Source organism: Coturnix japonica, chromosome 3, assembly GCF_054131305.1.
Source record: "Coturnix japonica strain WE chromosome 3, WE-NBRP24, whole genome shotgun sequence".
NCBI lineage: Eukaryota > Metazoa > Chordata > Aves > Galliformes > Phasianidae > Coturnix > Coturnix japonica.
The window spans coordinates 53,689,980-53,700,769 of NC_140665.1; positions in this window are offsets into that span (position 1 = coordinate 53,689,980).

The following is a 10,790-nucleotide window of genomic DNA, read 5'->3' on the forward strand; positions in this document are numbered from 1 at the left end:
CTTAGCTGCTGTGAGAACCCACCTCAAGGCTTCTGGCAACCAAATACATAAAAACCCAATTAATATGCTTAACTAAAGAGTTAGTTAGTTATCTTTTTTCCCTCCATTACCTCAGTAGTTGCTCATGGCTATTATAAATGTTATTTGGCTGTAACTGTACAACTATGCCTTGTTTTGTTTGAGGCCTTTGAGCAGTGACTTTCTGTTCTTACTGTCTTGCCTTCTGGCTGAGCATCCTGTCCAGGCTCTCTGGTTGCCTGCCCAGGTCTTTTTCAAATTTCCTGGACAGATGAGCAGCACTCGACTTCTCCAGTCCCAGTCCAGCCTGCACAGATGAAACTCTGGTGATTGGTATGTACACTGCATTTAAGATTTGCTTTCAGCAAATTACAGTGTAACACTGTTCTCTCCACAAGCAATGCTAGGGGAAAAAAAACTGTCTCCGCCAATGATAGAAAATATATTTACTTATAAAAGAATGACTGCTATCTCTGCCTCTCCCATTCTGCCACATAACAATTGCTTGAAATTTAGCAAAATTAACTTTTGCATCAAGAATACATGTTTTCCTGCAAAAAAGCTGTTTGGATTTGGTCACATGAAGATTTCAGATGTGTACAGGCATGCTAGAGCTTACAGGCTGAAGTCTTCCTAGGTGCTATGGACAACAAATACTTGCACTGTTCCCTCCCAGCTGCACCTTGCCCATGTCTCTCTCAGGAAGGGAGAGAGACATGGGCAGCTCAGGAAGGGAGAGAGATATGGGCAGCTCCTTCCCCTGTCCAGCTGCCCCTCAGACACCTTGGCCTGGAGCTGAATGGAAGTTGAGATCTGAATGCAGGCTGTGGCATGGAGTCGTAATATGATGATGGAGAAGTCATACCAGGCTTTTTTGCAGGAGTTTGTTTGCAAGTGCCTCATTTCTTAAATACATGGTTAATAATGACAGTAGGATCTCTACTTGAGGAAATACTGACAAATCATTGTCATAATGGACAAAAATTGTTTTCAACTTCCACGACGGGCTGTCCTCAGTCTGCTTCTCTTTCCTGCTTTCTTTTCCACTGCTTATGTCTTCAAAAGATGCATGTATTGAATTTGTGTGGGAGACAACAAAGAACATAGGGCTGGGAGAGGAGCTGCAGGCACATGGGAGGGCAGGAGGCAGACTGCAGTGAGTTGAAAGAAAGGAGGAAATAATTCAGGTTGGAAGACCACAAGGGTTTACATTTAAGTAAGAGCAATTGATTTCAGAATCATAAAAGGGGACCCGATGGGCTGGATAATAGTTGTGCAAGTAAGGAACAGGGGTTACAGTGTACTCCAAGTTATTCATGTCCAATAACATGATACTGTTAAAAGAAAAGTGGAGATCACTTCTGGGTCATATAAACAGAAGCAGCACGTAAGAGGCACAAAGAAATCTTTCTGTCTTACTCAGCACCCTCGAGGCCCCAGTTGGTGCTTTGTTTCCAGCTCTGGGCAGTGTTCCCCAAGGAGATGTGTGAGCCAGCAAGTACTCTAGGAGCCAGCAGCAGATCCTCAGTGTGTTCAAAGAGCAGAGGAACATGCAGTTCTTCAAGTTCCCTGCAGACAGAGCGAGAAAAGATGGACTAGCTATTGTACAGAGGGTTTTGTCTAAACACCAGTCTAACAAGGCGCATAATTAGGAACTGGAAGAGACCTGCCTCAGAAGTCAGTTAAATGTCTATTTTTAGGATTTTTAAGAACAGGTTATACGGGAACAATTTAACTGTGGGAATATCCAGGGAAGACAGCTTTAGCTGACCATCTCTTAAGGCAGGAGGATGGCTTAGGTGGCTTACAGTGGATCCTTTTCTCTTTGTAAGAGCTGAGATCCTGAAGCTTTATTTTCAGCTTTGTTTGAGACTCTCAAGTGCAAACAAAGTCAGCACACACTGCCTTTGAGCGTATTAAGACTTGCTTAGTGCTCAGTGACAAGAGCAGATTGTTGGTTTCTCAGACTGAGCACCTTTTTGTATTTTAATAATATGTCTCATTTCCCCAACCCCAATACTGAGATAATGCTGTCTACTCATCTTAATAACATATTGTGAAGACAGATTAGTTCAGGGTTATGATTTTTTTTTTTTTTTTACATATATTACAGCACCATATAGGATTTTATAGGGAAGCTGTTAATCATATCTCCATGATGGATTATCTCCATTTGCAAGCTTAGGACCATATGCTGGAACAAATAGAATCAAAATAAGTGAGTAACACTGTACATTATAAAGGCAGCAGAAATCATTATGATTTTGCAGACTGAGTTCTGATGTAACATAATTATTAGCTAATTGCTATCTGCTCTACATACTGAACAAAGTAAAGGTGTGTGAAAGATATCATATGCAGTAATGCTGTTAAAAAATGTGCTATTCATATGCACAGAAGAGTTGAAATACAGAGGTATTAATACTCTCTAAATCTGTGATTTCCCAACTTCTGTATAACTGCCTTTTATAATAATCTTTCAAGGTGCCTGAGTGCATGGAATAAACATAAGCAGTACTCAAACATAAAGAACAGATACATAAGATTTATTGAGAGAGACATGCCTTTTCATCACTAGACAGCCTAAACAGGAGATATTTACTTCTTTCTCCTGCTCAGCTGAAGGGGCCCAAAGAGCGGCATAACACAACTGATATTGAGATCGCTGCAACGTTGCTCCCCATGTTCCCCATCTCCCAGAGCAGGAGACAAGGTGCAGAGGGCTGTGCAACCTAGACAGGAGCCACATCCATGTCTGGGGCTACTCAGAGATCTCTCCTCTCTGAACTTAGAGCTATCAAACCTCTGTTTGATCCATAGTCACTCAGGGAAGGAGGAAAGGAATTGAATGATACAAGAGGCCTCATAAAGCAGCCACAGCAAATACAAGAGTCTGTGCAACCTCTGCAGCTACTACAGACTCCTCTGCCAGGAGAGAACAGGCACCCACTGCAGAAAGACAAAGTACAATTCAGGAGAGTCACAAACATGGAAGAAAGGACTTCTCATTTAGTCAAGAGAGTATGTATTTGTCATTACGTAGGAAAGGGAAAGATATGGTGAAGAAGGCAGAGCTTAAGGGAAATACTCCAAGACCATTGCCTAGCAGGAGAGAATGTGAAGGTAGTGCCAAAACTCCTCACAGGCTTCCCCAGAAGTCAGCAAGATTTGCGTCATATCTCTGTGATGATACTGGAGAAGGAAAAGTATTGTTCTGCTGTTCCAAAGAAGCTAGGAAAAGCCTCTCATGTTCTCATGCCCTAATAAAGGCAGCTTCGAGTAAGCAGCCACACTGGTGCTGCACTGGTTTATGACTGCTTTATTTAATGGGAAAATAGCCTTCAGCTGAGTGAAATAATCCCTGCCTATTGACTCCATGTGCACAAATGCTTTCCTGAGCCTTGTATCTGTTCAAAGCATCACACACTGTACCACCAATAGTCTGCTGGCCTTTGCCAATGTGCATTTCTTCCATGTTAATTTAAGCAATTAAAGATTAATTGTCAGTGAATAACCTTAAACAGGGAGCCTAAGGCCAAATTTAGTAGCACACAGTTTGAATTTGAACAAGATGGGAGAGAGAAAGGTTTCTTATAGAGGAAGTTGGTTACAGGCTGGCAGTCCAAGACAAGGAGAAGCCAAATGGGGGCACCAGGACTGCTGCAGCCTGGAAGTTCAAGTCTCAGCACTGATGTCTCATGGACAGAACTTGCTTCTACCCTAAAGATAACTTCAACAGCTGTACCAGAGAAGGCATGGGCCTGTGGCTTTTAGAAAACCAAATAAAAAGCAAGCTCCTGAGCGACCATCATCAGACCTGTCCTGAGCAGGTGACAGGGCTGGGCATTTGACCTTCATTGTTTCTCACAGCTACCAAGAGGAATCCTTTTATTTTTAAAGTGGGAAATGAGACCACCATTTCCCTGCTCCTCGCAGGCCAATCAAAAGTATACCTGGTGCAGGGGCTGGGCGGCTGGGACAGGAGCTCTCCATAGGGCCACCCTATCAAAGCCCTGACAGCCTGTTGCCTCACCCACTGGCACCAAAAAGACCAGATTTCTGTGGGTGAATAAGCAGAGGGGGATAATGGGGCAGAAGCCCTCAATTAGTTCTCAGTCGTCTCTCGTTTGTTGTCCTGGCAGATACCAGAGCTGCCAGCCCATCTGCTGAGCTTTAAGTTTCTCCTGCTGTGGGTGGAGATGCTAAAAGCCAAATCCACTGTAACTTTCTTTGGCAGCCATGTCTGTCTATAAGAGTCGTCACAGTTATTTTCTTGCTGTGTGGTAAGGAAAATGCCCCAGGAACTCAGTTCCTTCAAAGCACTGACACCTCATGGTAACATCTTGGCAAAGCACACTGGGAGCTGGTCTCACTCCCCATCTGCCTTCGATGGTCTGAGTGTCTTGCTGGGCTTTGAAATGCTTTACTTTGACATTTGGTATTAATGAACGCCTGTAAGACTCCTTTTGGATTGCCAACTGTGGTCAAAAAACAGCAAGACATTAAAGAATTGAGGCGCTAATGACATTTAGTTGTTTATTTTTGCAACAAGAAGATTTGCAGGAGAAAACACAACACTTTCTCAGCAGAAATAATTAAAACCATGAAAATGACTGCATTTCCTGTGTGACTGACACAGACCATGTGGGATAAAATGTTTCTCAGCAACCAGAAATTCATTATAGTGGCTCACATTTCTCACTACACATCCTTTTCCCTAACCAGGACAGGCAAACTGAACTACAGGTTGCACATTTGTAACAATTCCTCACATGAGGAAGCAGAAATATCCTTTTTCCATGGAGCTGAAATCGAAAACTTCAAAATACCCCTAACCCTAAAAACAGTCTCATATTCCATTATATTATTTCCAATCACCCTATCTGTAATCTGATCTGAGTTTATAGCGTGACATAAATAGACTTTGTTTGTTTATTTATTTATGGTGGGAAATCTTCACTGCTATGAAAGTAAAAATCTGAAGTAAAAATCCATTTTTATTCCTCTCCTCTCCTCTCCTCTCCTCTCCTCTCCTCTCCTCTCCTCTCCTCTCCTCTCCTCTCCTCTCCTCTCCTCTCCTCTCCTCTCCTCTCCTCTCCTCTCCTCTCCTCTCCTCTCCTCTCCTCTCCTCTCCTCTCCTCTCCTCTCCTCTCCTCTCCTCTCCTCTCCTCTCTTCCCCTTCTCCTTCCCCTTCCCTTTCTCCCAGCTCATTTCTGTTTGAACTGTACTTGTCAACCTCCCACTCATAACTTCATTTTGATTTTAAGCCTGTGCCAAAACATTAAAGTTGCTGGTGCTGGCCACACCACACTTCTACAGAGTGCTTTCAAAGAAGATGTTAACAGAAGAACAGCAGGAATAAATGGTTGTGGAATAAGTCAGTAGGTGTTCATGAGGCACTGGAGGGAGTTGTGAAGTGCAGTGAGCTCAGGTCTGTATTCATTGTTTGTGCTATCAAAAGAAATCAAGAACTTTTTTTAAAGACTTTTCTAGTCAGATAAAAATATGTTGGTAAAAATCAGTGCCTCTTAAAAAGCAAGGACTAAACATAAAGAGAATGACCTATACCCTTGTGGGTTGGACTCAATGAACTCTTGAGGTCCTTTCCAACCCCTGTAGTTCTGTGATAGTAAGTAAAACATGGGGCTGAGAATGAAGAAGTTTCTGTTCTCAGTTCTGACATGAACTCAGTGTATGCCATCAGGCTATTTCATTTATTTATTTGCTTGACACCATCCATTTATTGATATATTTTGATTCTTTTGCAAAATAAGAAAAATAACATCACATTTATGAAATTTATCTTACATTTATAAAAAAGGCTCTTTGCACTGCCAACTCTGAAATGCAATTTATTTACTGCATAACAGTGACAATACTTATCTTTTCTATATTTAAAGCATCTTAAGGATGGATCATTTCATTTTCCGAAGATAGTTCTCTTTGCCTTTTTAATCAGTTTTCCATTTCTCTGTGACTGGAATGTTGGTAATTTTTCTCCACTGTGTGTGTCCATGTGTCAACACAACTAATGGGAAAGACCACTTTTAGATTGGTCCTTTTCTTTTTTCCCCTGGAATAAATGCAATGCTTTTCTTGGTTCTGTTGCTCTGCTTCCTTTTTTTTTTTTTCTGTATGTCTTTTTCCTCCTGTCTTCCTCCCAGCCTTTTTCACATTGCCACTTGCTGGCTAACTTAGGAAACTCATTTGTAAACAGTGAACTATTTATCCTGAGAGCAAAGCCTAGAAACCACAGATTCAGGAAACATAACTTCAGCTGATATGTCAATTAAATCCCTTTCATAGTTTTGCTCCTAATCTCTATTTCCGTATTTAAAAAGAAATGAACTGGGCGACTTCCATTATCTTCTTTCCATGAGTCATAAAATCTACAGGGAACTAAGATGATCTTCTTTATTCTACCTCTTATTAAAACATCCTGAGAAAACTTATTCAGAAAGCTGTTCAGCTCTTGATACATTCCTATTGGCTTAACACTGACTTTTCCATCTCTTCTCCATCCCAAATTTGAGGTATTAGTTCACCAGAAATGCAGACAAACACAAATAGGACCAGAGAATTTAGAAAAAATGCAGACCTTAGCCTCATAGATTTTCTGGGCAGATTATTCAGCAACTGAATGTGAATACCTTATTTTCTTTTTTCAGCCTTATCATGTTTCTAATTATAAACTTTTAAATCAGTTTTGATAGCAAGGAATCGTAGGAATATCAGAAAGATGTTTTCTTGCCAAATGCATTTGGACAAAAAAAAGAATCCCATGACAGTGTTACATTCACATGACTGGACTGTCTCCTGACTCTTTCCTGGTTTTGGCTGTGTTATCTTTTCCACTCTTTTGTCTCCAGAATGCTGTGACCTTCTTCTCAGACTCCACAGTTGTGGAACAGCTGCTTAAATACTGCTTGGAGTGTCACTCTGTCTCTTGATGTTTGGAATCTTTCTGGAGTATCCCCTACTCCTTATTTCATCAGGACTTCCTATCCGTGCAGCAGTCAGATGGACAGAGTGGTGTCACGATGTTCTCACATTGCAAATCCTCTGGCAGCCCCTTGCCACTTTATTCTCTTTGTTGTGCTGGACTTTTGTTTGGCTGTTTGTTCATTTATTCCTGCTAGAAAAGGGGGGTAGGGTTAGGGGGGAGGGGGAGTAGGGTTCAGGGACCGTGATGCTGGAGACTACCAGCAAGTGTTTCACGGTTGCTGTGTCTGAAGATCCCTGTGCAATTGCCTTGGCTACAGGATCAGCATAAGCTGTTTGCTTTCCTTCTCATTGTCTGCTTTTTTTGGCTACAACCAACCTATTTGCAGTCCCTTTTATGGGATGGCAGTTAACACCAAAAATATTAATTTATCAGCTTTCCAGACATAATTGTGAAACCAGACTCCTGCACCTGCTGAGCTATGGCTCTTCATTATCAGAGGGCTACCAATGATATCTCAAAAATCCCTCCTGTCAATTCCACGCAGCAGATTTCAAAATAAAGTATTTCACATTTCCACTTGCTGGTTATATTTTCCCCCAAGACCCCTTGTAAGGAACTGTTTATCCATCCTCACGTAATGTGTTTTGCATGGGGTAGAGCTGAGGGAGCAAGTCAAAGCCTTGGAGACTCCCTTGTGCCTCCACAAGATTGTAGAATCACAGAATATTCCATGTTGGAAGGAACCCACAAGGATCCAACTCCTGGCTCCAAACAGCAGCACCCAAAATTCAAACCCTGTGTCTCAGAGTAGCGTCCAAAGTCTGCTTGAACTCCAGCACTTGGGGTCATGCCCGCTGCTCACGGCAGCTTGTTCCATGGCCCGACCACCCTCTGGTGAAGAATCTTTTCCCAGTCTCCAGCCTGACCCTCCCCTGATCCAACTCCATGTCATTCCCTTGGGTCCTCTTGCAATCACAAGAGAACAGAGAAGTTCTCACAAGAGAACAGAGTAGCCAGAGCCTACAGGTCCCTTTCCACAGGGCTGCTCTCCAACCTCTCATCCCCCAGTCAGTACATATATCCAAAGCTGCCCAGTCACAGGTGCAGAATCCAGCACTTGATCTCATTAAATTTTATGCAACTGGTGATTGCCCAGCCCTCCCTTTTGTCAAGATCTCTCTGCAAGGCCTCTACCCTCGAGGCAGTCAACAGCTCCTCCCAGTGTAGTGTCATCTAAGACTCAGTATAATTTCAAGTCCAGTATCCAAGTCAGTGACTAAAGCATTGAAGAGAAGAGGCCCTGTACAGCCCCTCTAGTGACCCACCACTAGCAGGAGAGGCTCAGCATGGTGAGTATGCACTGCTCTGGGTGGCCAGGCTCAAAATGCCTGTAGAGACCTCTGCCTTTTCAATACTTCCAACCTGTCAAGACCTTCCTTTATTTCCAGCTGGACACTGTGATCTGTGTTCCATACCGGCTTCTTGACTATACATAAGAGCTCACTGCCTCCTGAGTTTACCAGAGGAGAAAAAGTTCACCATTTGATGTGTGGCAGCTGTCACAAATACCATGAAATAAAGGCAGAGTTAGGAAGGAAAAACAGAGTATGAGGCATTAGTTTTGAGATCAGTCTCCCAGGTATCTGAGTAAACACACAGGTGAACATTTCAAAATCAGTCCAGCCTCTGGTTTCTGAGGGGAGTGTAGATAGCACTGATCTCCAGGTTGAAATGCAGTTGAAACAGATCCCACTGTTTGTCTAAAATATCTTTTTCTTATCTTCCCCCCCCCCCCCCAGGTGAAGCACACTCTACAAACGTGATGGAAATTGAGACATCTGCATAGGCAGTCCTAAACATTTTCAGGACCATTTCTGGGTGGAACAGGGGAGTGAGAGGACAAAGGGAGGCTGTAGATCTTCACAACTGTGAGGACTGTTAGATATTTCCAGTCCCACAGATGCTATGCGGCAAGCCTGTCTAGATAATTTCACATAACAGTTCCAGTTTCCAGGAAAGCAGCCTCCCATCAGTTGGATGCCAAAAACTAATAGTAGAAATAAAGATGGGGCATATTTTCTACATGGAAATATATAATTTCAGGCTGCCTAACATCCTACTGGGTGTTTCTCCATTCATTTTGCCAGAGCTCTCTTAAGAGCCAGTGAGCCTTTCATCACTTCTCTGTGAAGCTGAATCTGTCATTAATTTCAACACTCAGCTGAACTCTCTTCTTCCGCTGGCTCCTTGGTAGGCAGTGGGAATCACTGCCCAGGGGGAACCCTGCCTTGGCAGAGGAGTGAGCATTCTCCCTGGAAAGCATCCTCCTAGGGCAAGTACCTGAGAGGACATGACAGTCCTCTGACTTCTCCAGAACCATTGCACAGGAAGACTGCTGGGAGGTGGGAACAACTGGAGAACAGGCAATTAAGCCAAACCATGGGCTATATGAGGTATGGGCCATATGAGGAGGTTGATCATGTGTCAGGTTGTAGCAGAGGAATCTTGCCATAGCTGAATTTAGTTATTGGAAAGAGTTCCTCCTCTTCCCCAGTCTGAACAGCCTCTCATTTAGAATATATTCTTTAAAAGCTGACATTGCTTATTTCCATGTAGCACATCATGAAACAACATCTCTCCGGAAGAGACAAGAAATTGTTACCAGCCTTCATAGCATCCTGTCCTATTTGGCAGATGGGCATTTTTCATCAAAAATACATCACACACTAGAGCAGAGCTAGCCTGACTCATTTATCTCTGTGCCAAAGGTGCTGCCAAAACTAAACCCCCTTGATTCCATACTCCTGTGGCATCAATGTTTCTCCAGTGACTGAAGCTGACAGCAGGACAGCTGTCAGAAGGGGAAGTAGCAGTCTTTTGTCACATTTTCTTGTTAGGCAAGCACTGATAAAGGGTGTGTCGTGCCTACTCCAGGAAAAAATAAATAAATAAATAAATAAATAAATAAATATATATATAAAATAATGTTTATTATTATTAATGAACTCCTCAGAAATATTGTCAAAGCTACCAACTTCCCACATCTGCCTTCCCTCCCACACTGTCTGCAGACATCAGTGTGTAAGAACAAAACCAACCAAGACAAAACAACAAGTCTTGAAAGAAAGAGAGGAAGAGAACAAAGAGTCTGCAGCACTACCAAATTATACAGCAGCAGTTCCTACCGGGGTTAACTTGGACAATGTGCCACACTGAGGCCAGTGGGTTTGCTGAGAGCATGGAGTGGCTCCAGCAGCAGGTGCAGGGCCAGGACCAGGATGAGGCAGGTAGCCCCTATAGGCTGCTTACTTGCCCCTGCTGTAGCTTTCCTTGCTGATGTGGTCATCTGCCTCTGCCAAAGATAGTAGGCATGGAGCAGCTCCAGCAGCTCTCAAAATCAAGCCTTTTTCTCCATATAATTGAGACAATCTCAGCTTTTCCATAAATGTTACCGGAGAGAGATTGGCTTGCCATCGTATTTGGTTGTAAAATAGCATGCCGTGAAAAAGTCCTGCCTCCCGTCTTCCTGGAGTGCAGAGGAATGTCATAACTTTCTTTCCTTGCTGCTGTTCCTCAGCACAACTTGCTCATTGCTCACGAGAATGAAGTGACACTGCATGCATGTGTGCTCAGTGCCTGAAATTCAGCTGACACAGCACACACTCCATACCCTCCCCTCCATGTGCCTTCTCTGCTAAAAAAACATGTGTATGACCATGAGGGAGAGGAGAAAAAGAGTGATCCCTTAAGCTTGTGGGTAAGGAATGTGCACCGTGCTGTGCATGAATGTCTGATGTCTCCAACTATTTGTTAAAAGGCAACAGCA